Genomic DNA, 20,588 nt, shown 5'->3' on the forward strand with positions numbered 1-20,588 from the left:
TAATTTTGCAGGGCAATTACAATCAGTAACTATTTTCTTCAAGATATTAGTTTGCAAAATAGTTGTGGCCTGGTGCACATTCAGGGTACTGATTTCTGCCTGCTTGCTGGATGTGGTGATCTCATCCTGTCGCCTGTGAGCTGCAGCAGAGCTCTCCCATCACTGCAGGGTTTAGCAGCATGACAGGATGCTTCCATAGAGCCTGAGATGCACTTTTACCGTCTGAAATGTCTGGTGGGTGTTTGTCTCTTGGTTCATTGCTTCACCAGACACTGTGCCTAGTTTGGAATTACTTTTGCTTCTACATGTTCTTCGCTTCTTTCCTTTCTATAAACTCTGCACTGTGAGCAGAAGCTCCTGAAATCTCTTAAGTAAAACCCATGTCCTGAGCTAATGGTGCATGAGTGTTTCCTCATGGCTGCTTCTGTCAGAGTAAAGTTTTACAGACATTTGTCATCTTTGGATTTCTTTGATCAACTGTTAATATTATGTATTTGCAACATACAACATGCAAAGAAAGTGTTGGGGCAGCAATTGGGGCTTGCTGTGACACCAGCAGAAATAATAATGAATACAATTGTGCAGATAATGTACAGCTGGGCAGCAGTTGGGGCTTGCTGGCATTTGATTAGATTTTTTTCTTGTTGTTTCTTGATGTGACTGCAAAAATTTCCAGCATAACCTGACTTACAGAAGCCGAATTGTGACAGAATACTGGGGTGCTGCAGAAGAAAAGAAGGTTACAATCAAGTAAACCACTAATAAACTTATATTTATGAATATTCTTTAATTTTTTTACGAATCAAGAATATAGGGGAAAAGTGCCGCATAAATGGATATAATCTATAGATCACATAGTACTAATCAAATTATTACCAGTTGTGAATCTGCAAAATTCCTGTGAAAAAAAATCCATCATTGCATAGCAGCACATGAAGCTGGGAACTCATGCAGCAGAAGCCAGCTGGGATTTCACAGCCAGCAGCATACAACCTGCACTATTTGACAACAGCAGCCTCAACAAAGTGCCTGTTGCCAGATCCAGCCTTGAAGGATCTGTGTCTGAAGGCTGTGGTAGCAGTGTGTTCACACAGAAATGCCTGTGAAATGTGTTGCCATGTCAGTGTGACCAGCTGTCTCCCTGCAGAGAGCTAAGACAGGCATTTAGGTTGAGTTCCAGAGTGTCTTCATCACAAAGCTTTTCACTCTTTCCCCAGGACCGAGCAGTGGTACTTCAGCAGTGGTACTACCTGTGTGTGTTTTCTATTTTGAGCTCCAGCAAGGCTGGCTGGAGATTTTTGATACTTTAATGCGTATTTTTTTTTCAGTGAGTGGGTGTCTAAAGCTGACTGAAACATGACATAACATCAAATAAAGACACAAATCACTCAAATCTGCAGTCAATTTTGGAAAAACATTGATGTGTATTTTGTCAGCCCCCTGTATCCAGAGGCAGTAAGTTAAGGCCAGCTTGCACACAGCTTCGGTCAGAATCCAGCGGATTCTACATTTGCATACTTGTATGCAAGAGAGAATTCTAGCCAGCTCAAGACTTCTGATTACTTGAAAAATCTTAGTTCAAGTAGTTAGATAGTCTTTCTTAAGCTTTCCAGCTGCATTTTTCAAGAGTCCAGCTACTGACTGTGCTATGTCATGGAGCTGAGAAGCATTTAGAGTTCAGGTGTCATGTGGCCACATTGCTTTTGGATCAAGAGTTTGCTCACTGTGAAACAAGTGCCAGCTGTGTCTCGCACCATGCAGAAAATCAAGGATGCACAGCAACAAAAACCTTTCAAGGTGGTTGGCTAAGCACTCCTTGGAAAGCATGCTTTATTTCTCAGCAATATTGCTCCAAACGCTCACTAAGGATAAAAGCAAGTCTTCACATGAGACGGATGTTGGGAAATACAGCTCTGTGTGTGAATCCCACCATCAGCTGCTCTGATGAGTGCCATAAAATCCTACTGTATAATTGACAGAATTTAGATTCAGATATAAAGAACATGTGTTGAAGGGGAAAGCCAAAATAAAACAGTGAATTTCCGATCATGAAATAAGTGCTAGAGATTTTAGGCAGTGCTTATAACAGGAACTTGGGATATAGTGGAATATGTATGTGGAATAATGAAAATAGTTATTTAAATGCATAAGATTGTGCCACATCGACTTCTCATAAGGAAAATTAATTAAATGTGTGGTTTTGGCTCCAACTCTGATATTTAAAAATTCCTTAATATTTTGTTTTATATTTATAAAACAGCAAAGGAAACAAAATTTTTAAACATATTCTTATTTCCTTTGCCTGTTATATTTTTTATTTCTACTGCAACATAAACATGCTCCATTATTAATATATGCAAATATGTTTCTGAGTGGGAGGAGTGTTCAGAATTCTCCTCTAGTCTGCCTGATCTCAGAAGTCACTGTATCATGCCAATTCCTTCATTATTCTCCTGGGTCTCAGAAACATTAAATGCTCACAATCTCTGATGCTTACTTTCCTTTATCTGCCAGCTTCGTGCCTCTGAAGGCAAAAGGAAATCCCATACAGATTCCAGGTCAAGGTGCAGAGGATGTTTCCTTTTTCCAGGCTCATTCTGGAAGCAGAGAGTATTCTGACATTTACAAAAATGCTTGTGATTTACAGTAGCTTTAATTTAATGAAGGTTGATGTGATTTCTTGGGCAGATTTCAGGATACCCTCATGCATCCTATATCCAACAGGAAAGGAATAGGTCATGGTTCATTTTGAAAAACAAATGTGTAACAGATACTCCTGTATACAGTGCTTGGTTTTATCCTTTTACTTTCTGCTATTTCAGCCATGGAATAATAAATGTTTATGCCTGACACTGAAATATTCATTGTCACAGCTCAGATGCTGTTGCAAACTTAAGACATAGCTATTACACACTACAAATGAAAATAGTGGTGTCAAAGAGATGAGATGTCCTGACAAGATACACAATAAAAAAAATGTGATAAGGTTTGTAGGTTTCTTGTGCAGTGCCACGACCCCTCCATTGCATTTGTCCAGAAATCACTGAATAAAGAACAAGATAAGATGCAGGCTGGTGTCATGCAATGATCAGTGGTAGGAATAAATTTGAAAGACAGAATAAAAGATGAGAAGCAGTGAAGAGGCTGTATTATTTTTGAAGAGAAACAACTGGATATTTTAAATTTATTTGAATATCCTCTGTTTCTAGACAAAAAGGAATTAGCTCTCCGAATAACATTTCCAAAGCCATATTCAGTGGCTCGTTATGAGAGGTCAAGCTGACAATAAAGAAAACCCGACAGAAGTTGATGGCTTCACCTTCCTTCAGTTCACAGTGCGGAAGAATTGGGTCATTCCCACCACTGCAACATTATTCTGTCCTTTGTGATGAAATTAATTTTTGATAAAAAATGAAAATAATAAATTAAATTAAATTTTTAAAGTAAAAGTAAATTAAATTAATTTTTAAGAAAGAGATTAGTGAAAACTGAATTATTAAGGGATTGATCCGGTGATATTTTATTTTTAAATTAGTAAATTTGGAACACACTCACATCCATATTCCATATGAAGTCTTCTCAGAACAGACTTGATGCCTAAAATTTTGTCACAACAGAAGGTAAACAAACTATTTGAATAATCTTAATGACTTTAAAACCAATGAAACTATAAGAAAATTGTTTTGTTTGTACTATGAAACAGAAGAATTTGATTTCCATATTTTAGCACTCACAGGTCTATACTGCTAAAGGAAAAGACCAGTTTTCCTTTTGTTTATTTTCCCTTATTGAGAATATCCTACTAAACGGAGTTTAGCATCTTCGTGCAGTTTATCCTTTGCTTTTTCTGAATAATTTTCTTCATAAGGTACAGATGCATGGGTAACTAAAGTAAGAAATTACTACAAAACTACATACTAATGTAAATTAAATGTATTAAGAAAATGCAACAAATGCTTGTCTATGTTTAATGTTTAACCAGCCTACCACAGTATTACTGCTCTTATGAATGTCCCCAGGATGCCAGTTTCAGGATATCAAAACAGTAACATTTGCAAACACACCTAGCTTCACAGATTTCCAGGTGAGAAAACATTGAATTCAAGTAATCTATGTACAAAACTCTCTTATTTGCTTTAGAGTTTTGTCAGTAGGTCTACCAACAGTTATCTAGATTAATCTCTTTCCCACCAGGTTATATGGAGTAATTCCCTAGGACTAAGGATTCAAGTTTTCGCTCTCTTTTGTAACCCGAAACTGTCATCTTTAATAATATGCTTGTTTCTCATTTGTTTTAAAAAGCAGACATATTATTTATATTCTGTAACTTCAAGCATAGGCATATGTTTGTTTTGAAATTAATGCTTAAATTTTTGGTTTGACTGTGCTGAAACAATATCAACAAACCAAAATAAATAAATAAAATCGATTCTCCATAATGTCTATGTCTGGAAAATTGGTTGGGTTTTATGGAATTTTGCTTCACAAAGATACACAGTCATTACCAAAAAAAATAAATTCTATACTAAAATAAATATTATGCTAATAACTTTCAAATGAAAACAATCAATCTCAGACTGATTCTGTAGCTGTGAGTGTATTAAAAGGCTGCACTGGGATTGAACAGCCCAGACAATTATTTCTTTTATCAGATGAGAAAAGTCTGATGTGTCTCAAAGGAAATGGCATTACTTACTTCTTACCTTCAAAGACTTACTGGATACAGATTAGCTTTCAGTTTATTATTAAAAGGAATCTTAATGAATGTAAAACACATCTTTCAAACATTTTATAAAGCGTGGAAAAGGAATTAGTTCCAGAAATATTGTTCCAGACATTTTAGGTCAGGATGACAACTGTGATGATACTAGTAAGAGCCTGTCTTCTTTGAGCACACATCAGAAGTGAGACTGAAGTTATGTGCCCTTATGACAGAGAAAGGAAAAAAAGGATGCTACGGTCAACAAAATACAGTGGCTTTGCTTAATTCTTTGCCTATGCTTGTAAAGTTTGACACAGTTCACATCAGTGGAAGACTTATTTTGACAATAACCTACCAAGCCAAAGAAGACAAAAATTTTTGGAAGAAATATTAATAGGTCTCACTGAGAGTTCACCAAGCCCAAATTGCCTCTGAAGTACCTAAGGAAGGAAAAGGAAATGTTATACATCCCCTGTCTTCCTCTTCCAGTCTACAGGTAGTTTTCTGGGGCTTTCCTGGGACTCATATGGTTGGCTGCTATCCTGCTTTATATCTCTCTTCCAAATATGTGTTTAGATTCTCCTCAAGCTCCACTAAACATATTGCAGACCTAGAAGTGAATTCCAAAATTAGAGCATAATAATCACAGAACCACAGACTGGGTAAGATTGGAAGGGACTGCGGTGGGTCGTACAGTCCAACCTCCCTGCTCAGGCAGCGTGATCCTACAGCACATGGCACAGGATTGCACCCAGGTGGCTCCTGAAAATCCTCAGTGAGGGAGACTCTCTGGACAGGCTTTTCTACTGCTCAGTCACGAACACAGTAAAGTTCTTCCTCATATTCAAATGGAACTTCCTGAGCATCGGTTTCTGCCCTTTGTCTCTTGTCCTATTGCTTGGAGCCACTGAGAAGAGCCTGGCTCCATCCTCTTGGCAGTCTCCCATCAGATACTTATAGGCATTACAGAGGTCCCCTCTCAGTCATCCCTTCTCAAGGCTGAACAGGCCTTGAACAAGCTCTCTCAGCTTTTCCTTATAAGAGAGATGCTCCAGTCCCTTAATCATCTTTGTAGCCCTATGCTGGACCTGGAATTCCATGTCTCTCTTGTACTGAGGAGCCCAGGACTGCACACAGCACCCCAGATGTGACCTCACCAGGGCTGAGTAGAGGGGCAGGATCAGCTCCCTTGACCTGCTGGGAATGCTCTTCCTAACGCATCCCAGTCCTTCTTGGCCACGAGAGCACTGCCGGTTCTTGGACAGCTTATTGTCCACCAGGATCCCCAGGTCCTTCTCCACAGAGCTGCTTTCCAGCAGCTCAGCCTGCAGCCTGGGGGGTGCTGGTGCAGGGGTTATTCCTCCCCAGGGACAGCACCCTATATGTTGAACTTCAGACAGGTCTGCTCTGCCTATCTCCCCAACCTGTTGAGGTCCTTCTGGAGGGATGCACAGAGCTCCCGGGTATTGGCTGCTCCACCTAACTTCGTGTCATCAGCAAACCTCCTGAGGAGGCATATAATCTTTTGAAATTCTGAAAATTGGCTCAGGGGAAACTTCTCCATGTAATTCACTTCTTTCTGCACTGGTCTCCCCCCATAGAAAATCCTTCTTCACCCAAGGGCTTATGGTAACAATTCCCTTGGTCTATATCATATCTCGGGATATCAGCTTTCTTACAGTCTCTTTCAAAATGATGACAACTTGAAGGGGAGAGAGACACATCTGAGCATCATTGCAGCCTTCTCCCTTTTTGCAAGCACTAATCAAACTTCAAATCCAGCTGTCTTCTCCCTTTCTTTACACATGGCTGTTAAAATAGATCCATAATTTACTGAAGTCCTCTCCTCAGGTTACTCTTGCACAAAACTTTCCAGTGAATCCATATCTTTATGCAAGTAGCCACTGTTGTCCTTCAATTTCATCTCCTGTCCCATGCTATTCATGGCCTATCATTAACTGTTTCATAAACTAATTATAGGCATTGCCACAAAAGGATGGAACTAAGTTCTGTTGCTTATTCTTTAAAGAAATTACATACATGGACCGAGGAAAGTGAATACCCTTGAGATCAGATCTCATTAATCTTGGGTGTGGAAGAGCAAGATAAACTTCAGTGTGAATATTCTATAATCTATCCTTGTAGGTTTAGTCTTTCACTAAAAGGTTTCATGGGAATTTTCATTTCCCATATTTCATGGGAAATAGCAAAATTGATTCAGAAATTATAAAAACATATTAAAAAATACTATCAACATATAACTTAATCATAGAGAAGAAAAATATTATTTTATTCTCTGAGCACTTTTTAAAATTTTTATTGTATCTTTAGGATGATAAAAATCAGTACTAGTATAATTGGCGAATAGATGTCAATGTCCTTGAAGATTGTTGGTAAACAATAAGATTCAAGATATATTAAAAAAAAACCAACAAAGAACAGTTATGTGAGAACAGTCAAAAAGAAGAAATACATGGATTTCTGTAGAACTCTTTAATTATATTTCTAAAAAAAAATATAATTAGCTCTGAAGGGTTTTTTTTAATGTATGTTTGTCTTGGGTTGACAGATGAAGAGGTCTACAAACTACCGTGAATAACAGAGGCTGTTAGTTTTTTCTTCAAAATGCAGGACAAGACCATGTGTCCAAATTTAATAATATAAAACTTGGGTTTGATGCAAAACTAATCAGTACTTGATCTCCAGAATGATTAGGAAAGCCAATTTACTGTTTGTGGTGGTTTGGTCCAGAATACTCATTATTGTTTACTTTCTGTGAGATAAGAATTAGGAGAAAAGCAAAGCAGGCACAAAACCTGAAAGAATATAAAGGAGTTTATTAATAGACCTAAAAGAAGGGAAAGAAAAAAATAAAATCATACCACACTTTCAGAACACTTCTCCTCCCCCCACCTTCCTCCCTTCTCCCACTGATGGTGTAAAAGACAACCCTTCTGATGTTCAGTCTGTTTACCACTTCCATAATAACCTTGTTCAGTTCATTTAGGAAGAGGAGTCTTAAATGTGGACTACAGAGGTGGTCAAAATTCTAAGTGGCTTTAAAAAATTGTCAATATTCAAACTAGCCTGATAGGTCCTGTCAGGTCACAGAGGAAGCTGCAAGCACCTCTTTGCAGGAAAATCCAGAGCTATGCTTGCTAACCCATGACACTGTTGCTGATGAAAAAAAGGTTTTAGGCTCATCTTATTATTATTTAATATTATAACTAAATATATAATGCAAAATAGTAATAGAACGAGCCCACAAAAATACAATAACATTTAAATTTCTAAGTAAACTATTCCAGACATACAATATTTCAAAGATGAATGGTAACATTTTTCCATAATAAAAGAAAACAAGCATATGCTTCTTGAAAATTACTTGTTTGATTTCCTGAACAACAGAAAACACATAAAGGAAACATAAACAGATTTTTTTTTATAACAGTTACGTTATGGAAGTCTATGTGTGAAAGAAATATATGGAAAATCAAATTTGTCATGGAGAAATTCATTAAGATGACAACCGTGCTAAAAATAAATCCTGATTTTTAATATATCTTTTTTTATATAAGTTGATGCATCCACCTTGCTTTCTACAGATATATGGATACAACATAATGAGTCATAAACTCTACAGATATGCATTTTATGTTTTAATTTCACTTCCATATTTTATAGTAACATTTTCTAACTCAGAGCATAGCCAAAGCGTTCGACTAGATCTCTTTTGGGCCACTGTCTAAAGTAATGACAAATCTCACATTATCCTCACATTCACTGTAATTTTATTCAAGACATATGTTCTGCAAAAATATAAAAAATAATAAAACCATAAAAATACAGTATCACTTCATGAGAGGGGGTGTACATAAAGGACATAAAACCCAAATAATATTGGAACTTAAGATTTGAAAGAGAGCAAGATGCTAACAGAATTTTATGGGAAAAGGATAGTTAATTTCCTAGTAGACAGCAGGAAAAGTGTATATAAGCTTCATGTGAGAATGAATGATTGAATAAGGCAAATATTAACCTATATTTTAAGATTCATAACCCTGTGAAAAATTATTTCTGACTCTGTACTTTCTCCTCTGCTACCTCCTTTTGCATCCTCATCTGTCAGAAATGAACCTGAGCTATCGCTGGAAGGAAAAAAATAGAAATTAGAGATACAAAACACAGAATTATTTACTTGTTAAGGCCATGGGTGAGTAGTTAAGCCACTACTCTTCTGACTCCTATTAAAGCACTTACAAAGTCATATTTCAAAGTGTTTCACAGTCACATCTTGACAGGGCTACGGGGAGACTTAGAGGTCTTAAATGGACTCAATATGCTGTGAGGGCAAGGTCTTCCCAAGGCTTAAGCTGAAAGGTTTACAAAGGTTCTGCTTTACACATGATCTGGAGATCCATGATATTTCAAAATCATATCTGAAAAGAAGTCCAAAGCAGACAAAGAACAGTGTTAAAACATGAATTATGCATCAACCTCGCATGTACTTCAGTTACTTCTAAGCTTGTCTTCCCTTCTCTGGCTTCTTCCATCTCCCAGCTCAGCCCAAACTCAGATTCAAATTCTCAGATTTCAGAAATATATTGGAACCGGTTATACGTCTGTCACCTCACATTTCTGACATTCTATTTGTGAAAAGAGGCTAAATTGATCCTTTAAACATGGAATAACAGGAATGAGAATAAGGAAATTCCATGTGGATGCAATTTAGGACCAGAAGGCTTGCTAAGGATAAAGGTTTTCCTGACCTTGGAAGCTAATTTGAATTAAAGAATGGTGTGTGAATTTTACTGGTAGTGTGAATCCAGGCTAGAATGAAGGAAATTTACTCATGAGTAAGAATTTCTGTTACCACGATTGCTCCAGAATAGCTGTTCTCTACCAAGTCTTATTCTGTATCTGAAAAATAGTACTGTCAGCATATGACTTTCTAAAGGTCAAAGGGTGGTGGCCATTCAGGTTTAAAAAGCTGACTTAAAATGAATTTTTTCACACTTTATGTTAGTGCACCATTTTAAAATCAGTGTGGCTTAGTGCTGTTATTCCTAATTTAAACAAGTGTACCAAAACCGTAATTATACCTTACAGTTCTAAATTATTTCTAAGATGTAAATATACAACTGTAGAAACCCATGTCATCTGGGGGGTTGTTCATAGACATAGGTAAAATTTGCCCACTTCAGAGGAAATTTGGGGTTTTTTTGGATTTGGGTAGAACTCTGGAAAGTTGTCCAGAGCAAGGGTTTTGTTAGCCTTCTTAAATACATACCACAAGTACATATGTATAAAATACATACCACAAGTACATATGTAAAATATATACACATATACATACATGTAAGATATATTATGAGCAAAACAGTTTTGTCTGAATTGTTATGGACACTAACATATATTTCCTTGTGTTTATACACATTCCTACAACTTAGTTATGAGTATTGAGGTGACTTTTTTCCTGAGTTGTCTTCTTGTGGAATATCCAAATTTTTGTTAGATTTCTTCAGGGATGGTGTATATATTTTGAAAATTAGTAACTATTTACCCAGATTCTCAACTCGAGTCTCTTTTTTTCTAATAATTGATTGAGGTTTATTGTTGTTTTTGTTGCTGCTCTAGGCATTTGTCTCAAACTTAGAAGACAAGTAAGGAAATGTCATGTGAGAGAAAAAATCTGTGCAGATATTGATGAATGGCTAAGTAAGTGGCAAGTGCTTATTTCTTCTAGCTGTTTGCAAGCTGTATTTCAATTATTCTGTGAGTGGGACCACAGGACCAGTCTGAAAGTATGGTAGCAAGCCAGCTCTTCACAGCCCATCCTGGGGAAGTTTCTCTAGAGAGGCCTTATCAAATACCATATGATGGCTTACTGCATTGTAGCACTGGTGGGGTTTGTATTGTTTAGTAGAAAGTCTGAATTGTGTGATAAACCCTGCTTGTTTGAATGAAAACATGTAACACAGCCAAATGAGAAGTTTTGCATAATTGAAGAAAAGAAAGAAAGGAAAGCATACAAATAGAGCAGGAAAATAGGTGTCTTGGAAAAGAATGCCTCAGAGAAAGTGATCTAGGGATTCTCATTGGGTAGACAACTCAATTGGAACTGCCATTGTAATGCTAGGTCAAAAAGGCCTAATGCAATCCTTGGATAAATACAGAGAAAAAGAGTGAATAGACGGAAAGAAGTGATTTTGCTTCTGTACTGGGAAGTCATGTAGGATTTTTTTCCAGCATTTTTAAAAGCTTGTTAAAATTCTGAAGAGATGCCAAAAGAGATGTAGGAATGAATTTAGGGGTATAGGAAATCCCTTTCAGGAAGGTAAGAGCTTATTTTTTTTCAGCTTTCAAAAAGAAGTCTCAGAAGAGGTTCGCAGTTGAATAATGGCTATAAGCCTCTTTAAAGGGAAGAAACACTGGAAAGTGAAGGGCTCACCAATACAGGAGAGAGAGGAGGTGCAAGGATTAAGAGCTACAGAGCAAGCCCAGGGCAACTGAAACACATAAACAGTGAGTATGGTTAATCACTGGACAAATTGTGAGCAGGAGTAGGTTTCCCACACCCTAAGGTCTTCATATCTGGAAAGGGAGTCTTTCGAAGAAGGAGAAAAGCAGCAGATGAACTGACCAAATTTGAGTCAACCTGAGACCAGCCAGGAGCAGACTCTGTGTAAGTCCATAAAGTTTATTGCAGAAAGTAAGAGCAGAAAAGGAAACCACAGTCTGCAGCTCTGCTCTGGCTGTTCTCACCTTACCCAAGCCCTACATACTATTCTGGGGTTAGGAAGCATGACAAGAGCCTGGTGTAGGAAACATGAAAGACAAGCTGGGAGTAGTGTGGGTTTAGATACCTGCTTCTGACATAAAGTTGTGGTTCCATGGGCAGAAAGAGGGAAAAAAATGCCTCAAAAAATGCAGAGACAAGAGCCTGAAAGGCAGCGTGGGCAGGGTCAGCCCTCGGTAGTGCCTGTGCTCCCAGCCCAGCAAGGCTCCAGGACCCTGTTCAGTGTCAGTTTGTTTCTATGAGTCACAGTCACATGTGTGCTCATATATATGTATATACTCCTCCAATCACTAAAATAGCCACAAAGCTATTTATTATTCATTAAATGTCCAATTTCAGAATTGTTGTCTCTACCTTTACTCATGGTCTTTTTCTTTACTAATAAGTCAGCCGCAATTTTCATAAAAAGTAGTTTCTAAGGAATCATTCTAAATATTTTTGCATGTGTATCCTAAACTAATTTTCTCTAAATATACATTCAGATTCATACAGTAAAATTTAATTTGAATATGAAATAATTTTTCATTTTTACCTTGCTGAATGGAAGGATTTCTGTTTAACCAAACATTTTATGGTGGGGTAGTCATAGTCAAAAAAGGGAAAATAAATTTCTAAAGTCTCTGATATAGTGGTGGCATTCCCTGCCTTCATTTTGAAAAGCAGAATATTGAAATAATTAACCTGATACCTCTTGTATTTCAAACAGATTTCTCATTCTAAAGGGTAATCTACATTTGGATCACATTTTTTTCCCTTTCTCTGAACTTCTCTTAACTGATTTCCAAATGGATAGGAACACATTCCTGGCAAACATAACTGTTTGTGCAAAGGAAGGGGGAAAGCCTCCTGGTTCTAGCTGGAAGATTCTTTCCCCTGAATGTCACTAGAAATATAAAGAAATGTGACTCAAACTCCAGCATTCAAACTTTAGCAACAGATAGCTTTTTTTGAACAACTTTTCTAGTTGCTATTTTTTTTCTTTTCCTGTGGGATCCTTATGAAATATACAGAGAGGAAGTCCCACACAATCTCAGATTTTACTTCTCAGAGAAATTTGCAGTTACTGTAAGTTATGGAAAACTGCCGTTAATGAGACAGGTACATGCCCTACAATTTAAGAATACAATAAATCGACTCTTCTTTGAGATTCAGATTCTACCACCTTATTTTGGTGTTGTTAAATCCTCAAAATACATTCCCTAAATACGTCTTCTCTGACATATATTTCAGCACAAGCACTCATATATGTCATCATATAGAAGGTGCTTTCATGGCTTCATGATCTTACTGCAGCTTGGAAAATCCTGACAGGCACTCTGGATTAACACTTTAGCTGTCTTTGTTGCGGAACCTTTGCTGCTATTTTCACTCATAATAGCTAAATTCAAATGTAACTACTTCTGCTTTTAAGCTGAAAGCTCATTTCACATCTGCCAATATACAGCTTTCAGAAGATCACAACACATTTTAATTTTTTCTCACTACATTTAGATTTGAACTGAAAAACTGGAAGCAGATATCATGTATCCATTTACAGTGCAAATACTAATTACCCATGTAAAAGGTTAGGGGTTTTTAATTCTTTAAGAAATTAGCCTCTTTAGATAAGAAAACTATTCAGTTTCAAAAGAAAATTAATAAAACATACAGTGAGTGTTATAAAAATTTTTTTAACATTTACTTCTCCCACCCCATGAGAGGAAAACAGATTCAAAGATCTAAGCATCTTAATCCTTACAATATTATCCACCACATTTCACTTTGTCAAAGTGTACTTGTGCCAAAATAAGATACAGCCATAATTTTATGGAATAAATCTAACAGTCTTAACATTCTCAGAGAGCATGGTCTTGTTGACCAGGATGGCTGTTCAGCATAATGATAGGTGAATTTATTCATCAGTGAGATTAAGAAACTTTCTAATGGGGGAAGGCAACAAATCTGACCAAAGCCCCTACCAGAGATCTCTGGAGGGATGGGAATTCAGAAGAGACTATGTATGATCTGGTTTTTTTTCTGCGAGAAACATGAATAACCACAACCAAAGGTCAGACTTCAGCATACTTCCATTATCTCTATGTATGACCACATTTGGGGGCTAAAACAAACCTTCAGTTCATATTAGGGCTGCTGAATAGAGAATGATATCAACTTTGAATCCTATCCTATTGCAACTGAATAGTCATTGCAAAGTTTTCATTACTGGTACCTCGGTAAAGACCAGATAGATCACGAGGGAAGCTGGGGGGGATTTTAAGTTTTTTATTTTTTTTTCATGAGAAGTTCATCAGTTTCAGATTATTTAAAAAAGTTGACTAGAAACCAGCTGGTCAAGTTGAAGGCAGGCAAGTACCTAGTAATGAATCTCTATTATCCAGACTTGATTAGCAATGGAGACTCTGAAAATACATCACCATTCTTAAACTTTTGGTAAAATGTTTAGACATATATTAGTTTATCTGTCTGAGCAAGTCTCTGACATTTGTCAAAAGTGGCAGATTCCTGGCTCCTCATAAAGTTACAGTATCCCATCAAAATGGGAAGATAGCAATATTACAAGCATGTAAGTTGTTTCAATGAGTAATTAGTTCCTCCCTAAAAATATATGTATTTGCATTATCTTCAGAATCTGCCATTATTTGCTTAATCTGCTATTAACATTGAAAGAAAGTCAAGATAAACTTCACATACCATAATATTTTGCCTTTTTCTTCCCAAGAGATGAAACACGAGAAATACAGTGTTTTTGGAGTAATATGCATTGCTTTTGCCTACCTGCAGTCCTTACTGTAGTTGTCTTTATAGAGCAAATGCTTCCTTACAATGACGAAGAGGCCATTTCAGAAAATTGTGGGGCAAGCTGATGAAAGAATTGCAGCAAACAGGTAGTGCTTTACACTCTATGAAAAGCGGTATGATGTCGTATTTCCACTTACCTTGCTGAGCAAATAATGAAAGTTACTCACTTTTCTCTGTAATATCTTTTAATAAGTCCTCCTACCTGTGTAGTTGCATGCAATAAAGTCCAGGATAGTAAAGGTTTTCAAAGGGAAAAGGGGAGCTTGTGTTAGAAAATAAAAGTGTTCCTTTTTTGAGACGTGTATTTTCTGTATTAATCTGGTCCTTGTATTGTGATACATAACAGTTGGTGACTAATCCTAAATCTGGGAGAAACAGATTAGAAATTAAAGATTCTCAGATACATTTCCTTTCAAAAAGAAATGCTAAAAAGAGATTATTACATCTTCCAGAAAAACAATTATCAGTCAGGTAAATGCGCATTTATACAAGGTTGATTAGTGTTAAAAGAAGAAAAATTAAAGAAACAACTCTAAATAAACAGGAGCTCTGATGCCATGACAGACAAAAGAACAGACTAACCAAGACTTACTTCGTTTTGAGTAAGCTGTTTTTGAACTAAAGGTCCTTACCTTTCTCTGTATTTTGTGCTCTGTCAAAACCATCAGTCTTGTAATTCAAAGAGTGGGGGGAGGGAACAGTTGAAATCTCAGGCTCTTGTGTGAAAGTAAAATAATCTATAACGTTTCCCTAACTGCTTAATTTAAATAACCACTCTGTGACAAACCCTTTTAATTCCCAGAAATAGAAGCATTTTGTCACCAGTCAGTAACCCGGCATGTTTTCCATATTTTAAATAACCTCCAGGAGTCAGAGATGCCATAGATATGTTGTCTGATATTTATACACAAGGAAGCAGAAGGTGAGTAATGGACTGTGGATCATTCATACAAAAAATGTATTTCTGGACTGGGGAAGATGATGAAGATGGAGCAAGATACCTGTGTATGTACTTCACCCACCTAGAAGGCAAAGGCAAGCAATTCAAGGGAAGAGGTATGTCTGTAGGCAGCATTTCTAGGCAAAAAGACAGTGTTACTTGCAGAAGGAAGGATGCATTGAAGGGCCTCAGGAAGATTTCAGGCACGTCTGTGGATAACGAAGAGTTACTTGTGGGGTTGTAGGGGTTTTTTTGCATTTTAAGCTTTCTTAATTAAAATCTCAAGATTTGACATTTTGAAAGAGGATTTAACTGCATAGCAGTCCCTGCAAATTCAAAGATTATTCTAACACTTCTCTTCAGAAAAATAAGACAGACATTTTAATTACAAAATCTTTGTTGTGCTCCAAACACAGCTTAGGAAACATGGTACAAAGAGTATAGCATAATATCTCCTAGACCATCATTAGTGGTCCAGCTCTATTATCTCTCAAATGAAGTCTAAACACCAGCAAAGAGTCTAGAAGCTGAACTCTGGCACTTAAGCAAAGAAACAGACACTTTATTTGAATTGAGCAAGTTCTTATCTTCTCACATCACAATACCTGCCAAAATACAATGTTCTTCTGTTGAGTTTCAGGGTTATGTTCCATTCTGCCTGTTATTTTATATGAGTTTCTTCCCTTCTTTCCATCATTTGCTTTATTTTCTATGTTCTTAAAGCCAAAAATAAAACACATTACCTAACCTTACAGATAAAGAGATAAAACTATGTAAAACAATTAAGATTGCTGAAGCACTGAACATAATAAATCAGTCTCAGAGGACAATAAAGAGGAAAACAATGACAAAATAAGAAAATCAAGTAGCAAAAAACAACAGGAAATTCAGTAGCTTTTCTCAACAGCTTCCTGTTGTGAAAACTTCTCATGTTAACCTAATTAATAAATTCCTGTATTAATTTATATATTTTTCTGCTGATTTGATTTCCAGTTTCAATAGTATTTTGATTCCTGATAATGAAATAGTAATTTATAAATACTGTGAAAAGCATTTCACATGGATGGCATTTAAACTTAAAGACAGAAAAACAAAGCACTATTACTTGAAACTGCTCAAAGTTAAAATCATCCCTAAATGATTGATGTTCACTAAAAAGAGGTTTTAGAAACAAGATGTTCTCTGGCCTTGAATTTTTGCTAAACAATGACAAAATAATCAAAAGCCTCTACTATAAATCAAATGTTTTGTGCTTCACAAAAACAAGGAATAAATAAGCATTGAGCATTCTGATTTTCTGCTATTTTTAGCAGATAGAGCTTCTTTCTCTCCATGATGAACTATGGAATAAAACGTCAATATTACATCCTTCCAACAAAGCTTATAAGGCTGTAGGAAAAGAAAATGATATAGCACAATGATTGATTGCTAATAGTGACTTTCCTAATAGTGCAATAAGAGAAAATCTTTAGTGCAAGGAAGAATTCCATACTTATAATCCCTTCTTACAGCAATCCTTTACTGACCAAACAATAAGGGGAAAGAATGAAGTGGTTCTATAAGAATGTTAGAGTGGGAAAAGAGGAGTCCTGGGCAAAGAAAACCAGGAGATTTATTTTCTGAAAGGGAGACAATTAAAAATTGTAAAAGAATACAGTACTCATTTGGTCTAAGACTGAAACATGTTTGAGAATGTTATCTAAGACAAGAAAATGAGAATGAATGTCTATAGTTTGTAGCAGCATACATATTTTTCCTCTCTTAAATATGTGATTGATTACAGGAGCTTTAAACAAGAGATATTTCTATTTCCACTAATAGGTGCATCTGAAATGGATGAAAAGTATATTCTTAGAGTCCATGTAAGGCTGCCACACGGGGAGAAACTTTCAAATTATTTGAAATTCTGGGTTTGATTCTCTAAGGAAGCCAGGATGTAAAATCCCCTCTTCTGATGGGGTTATAAAGTTTGTGACTGTACCAGGAATCCATTGAGATCAAGGGAAATATAGGAACTTGTGATCTTAATATAATAGGATTCAAAAGATCAGCTCTATGAGTATCCACCTGAGGGATACTTTTGTTATATAAGCTAATGACATGAAAAGAGATTATTAAAAGGACACGATTAAAGTTGCAAACTACAAATCAGGGTTATTAGTTTCCCTACGATTTTACAATTGGACTTATAACTGTTCTATAGAGGTGAATGCTCCTATTTCTTACGTTATCTTTGTCAACGTAGAAAAGACCTAAAGGACACAGTCTAAAGGACACAGACTAAAGCTCCTTTTAAGGGAGAAATAAAAATGAATTAGGATGCCATGTATTAACTCTCAAAGATGTTACTCTGTGGGAGAAGTAGTGAGAGAGAGGACACTTACTACCTGATTAAGCAGAAGTCCACAGTTCTGCATCATTCTGGTAGGGTTTTTCAGCAGATGTGTATAATCCCCTGTATAAACTCCTGGGTCAGTACTGCCTTTGGAAATATGTAAATGAGGTCCATGTGGCAAGAAAACAGCCAAGAGTCCATGAAGTGAAAAGCCCTCAAAGGCAAATATGCACAGAAAAGCTGAAGACTTGGTGAATTTAAAATCAACAGAAGGTGTTAGGCTTGAACACTAGCTTGTCAAGCGAAAAAAAATTGTTTTGTAACTCTCTGAAAATCAAATTTGAAACCAAGACTCTAAATGTCCTATCAGGAATTCAGACCTGGGGGTGGTTTAAATCTCTGTTTTGCCTCTCTGGGCTAAAGACAAGTTGCTCTCCCTTCCACTGGATATAACATCTGAGTCTTCCCTGAAGTAAGAATAGCCACTCAACATTGAAACATTTAAAGACAGGTTACCATTTTCTTTTCTTTTCTTTTCTTTTCTTTTCTTTTCTTTTCTTTTCTTTTCTTTTCTTTTCTTTTCTTTTCTTTTCTTTTCTTTTCTTTTCTTTTCTTTTCTTTTCTTTTCTTTTCTTTTCTTTTCTTTTCTTTTCTCTTCTCTTTTCTTTTCTTTTCCTTTCTTTTTTTCATGTGTTTTCTCATTGTATTACATTCTATCATTTATTCTATGGAACTTATTGGTCCAAAATCTACAGACAAATTCAGTTTTTTTAACTGTTAACAAGTCACTTAAGGTTTGAGTCACATTAGGTTTGAGTGGAGAAGTCATTTTTTCACAGAGGTGAATTTATACAAGCATGTAGATTTTTCCTATAATGAAACTGAACCTACGCCATAAACTCACAAGGTAGCTGATTATTTCTAGCTTTCAGAATAATTTTTAAATCATGCTACTTTTATTAGAATTGGTAGTAATGAAATCTCACAGAACCAAACTTCCTGGAAGCTCCAGCTGAATTTTGAGTTTTGAGCACAAGTGAGGCCAATTATACAGTCAGATTAAAATAACTTGAAACTGTGTGGTTTGGTTTTTGTGAAAGTTTCTCCCAGAATTTTTCCCAGTTATTTTCTTGTTTTTCGTCAGTGAGCTACTTATTTACTCCACTGAGAAATTAAAAGCAAAACTCAAGGAGTTAAATATGGGTTTGGTTGAAGACAGTAGGACTTTTATTCCTGAAATGAATATCACAGTGACCCAACACTTCCTCCCTAATTAATTGCATTAGCATTTGGGGAAAGGAAAAAAAGAAATAAAAAAGAAAAGGAAGTTTTGCCTCTGTCTGCCCAAGAAAACCGGAAAGTTTCATACTTAAATATGGTTGTTCCTATGAAGTACTGAAAAACTCTTTTGGAAACTTTCCCATCAAAGCAGCTGTGCCCTTTTAACTGGAGTCTGACTAAGTACCATGTTTTTCATTCACATTGCAAGAACTACTGAACATAAAGACATTAAAAGGAGCTCTCAAGATTGCTTGGGCTAATTTAACATTTTTAAATGTTAAGGTATTAAGTTTTTGGTAAAAATATCTATTTTAATTGAGTTTAATCTGTAAAGCACTTTGATAGTCAATGATAAAATTCTTTTCAGTCCTTTAGTCTTAACAAATGTCTTAATAATTGCTGTGTCTTCTATCTCTGCTTTATTTTCTGTTTTGATTTATCATTTTTTAATGAGAGTTACACAAAATATTATAGATACACATATAAAAATGTATATAAGAGATAGATAGATAGATAGATAAATATTTATATATATATATATATATATATATATATATCTTTGTTCTGATAAAGGCAAAAGCATTGTATGGTACTGAAAAGAAAGATTTTACAAGGAAATGATGTTTTATAGAAACAAGAAAAATCTAACAAAACATATGGGACATTAGTAGAATTTTCTAAGCATATTAGGGTTTTGTCATCATGTAATGAAAAATTGATCTCTTTAGTCACCAAGGAAACAGGTGTATTCTGTACACTAGTAACTGTACACTAGTTCATGTGAACTTCAGCTAAACTCTGCTGGATCATGCACTCAAAGGGAATGACTATCAATCAAATCACAAGCTACTGGACTCAGTAGAACTTCAGGGTTAAATACCAGGACCAAGGTTAAGATAAGAAGTCAGGCTGAGTGATCATATAAGGTTTTTCTATGACTGATTTTCAATAAACCAAAATTTTTCTTAAAAATTTTCTTACTCCAAAAAAGCCAAGTAGGCAGTGCTGTGAGAATATGAAGCTGATCTATTAATAAAGTAACTCATCATTTACTAAAATTTAAGAATTTGGTGTTCCATCAGGAAAAGCTAGACACAAAAATTTCCATATCCTCGAGTCATTGTCCTATGCAAATGAAATTAAGTAGTCTTAGAGGTTAAAGCAAGACAGAACAGAAGAGAAAAAGGCTTTTCTCTTCAAGGATAGCAAATAAAATACCATATTGATAATATGGAAATGAGAAAAAGAATATCAACTATGAAGCTCTTGTTCCAGAGGACTGACTCCAGGAAATTAGAAAAACAGTCAAAATGCTATTGGGTCCTATTTTATTACTTTGCTTCATACATATCAATTGTAAATTTTAGCCCTTTGTCAGGGCTGACTCACTTGAAAAACAGTGACTTCTCACATCTGATTTCTTAACATCTGAAAAACTGCCATTCATGAGGTTATAAATACTGAAAAAAAAAATGGATGTGTATTAATTACTTTTTAATTAAAAAGAGAGAACATTAAATTTAAAAAAAAAATTAAAAGGAACCTGATAGAAATTCTGTTATTTGCAGGTAATCTACTCCAATATATATATTTATTGTTGTAGTAGTAAAGAGTGAACTTTCAAGCAACAGAAGAATATATGTTTGCCAGAGGGAAATATTTCTCAAATTTCATTGTGCTGTCATAGACATCCAAGAAGAATGAAGTGTTTTTCATTTATTTTTTACAAAAC

This window comes from Coloeus monedula (genome assembly GCF_965178545.1).
Source record: "Coloeus monedula genome assembly, chromosome: 2".
Classification (NCBI taxonomy): domain Eukaryota; kingdom Metazoa; phylum Chordata; class Aves; order Passeriformes; family Corvidae; genus Coloeus; species Coloeus monedula.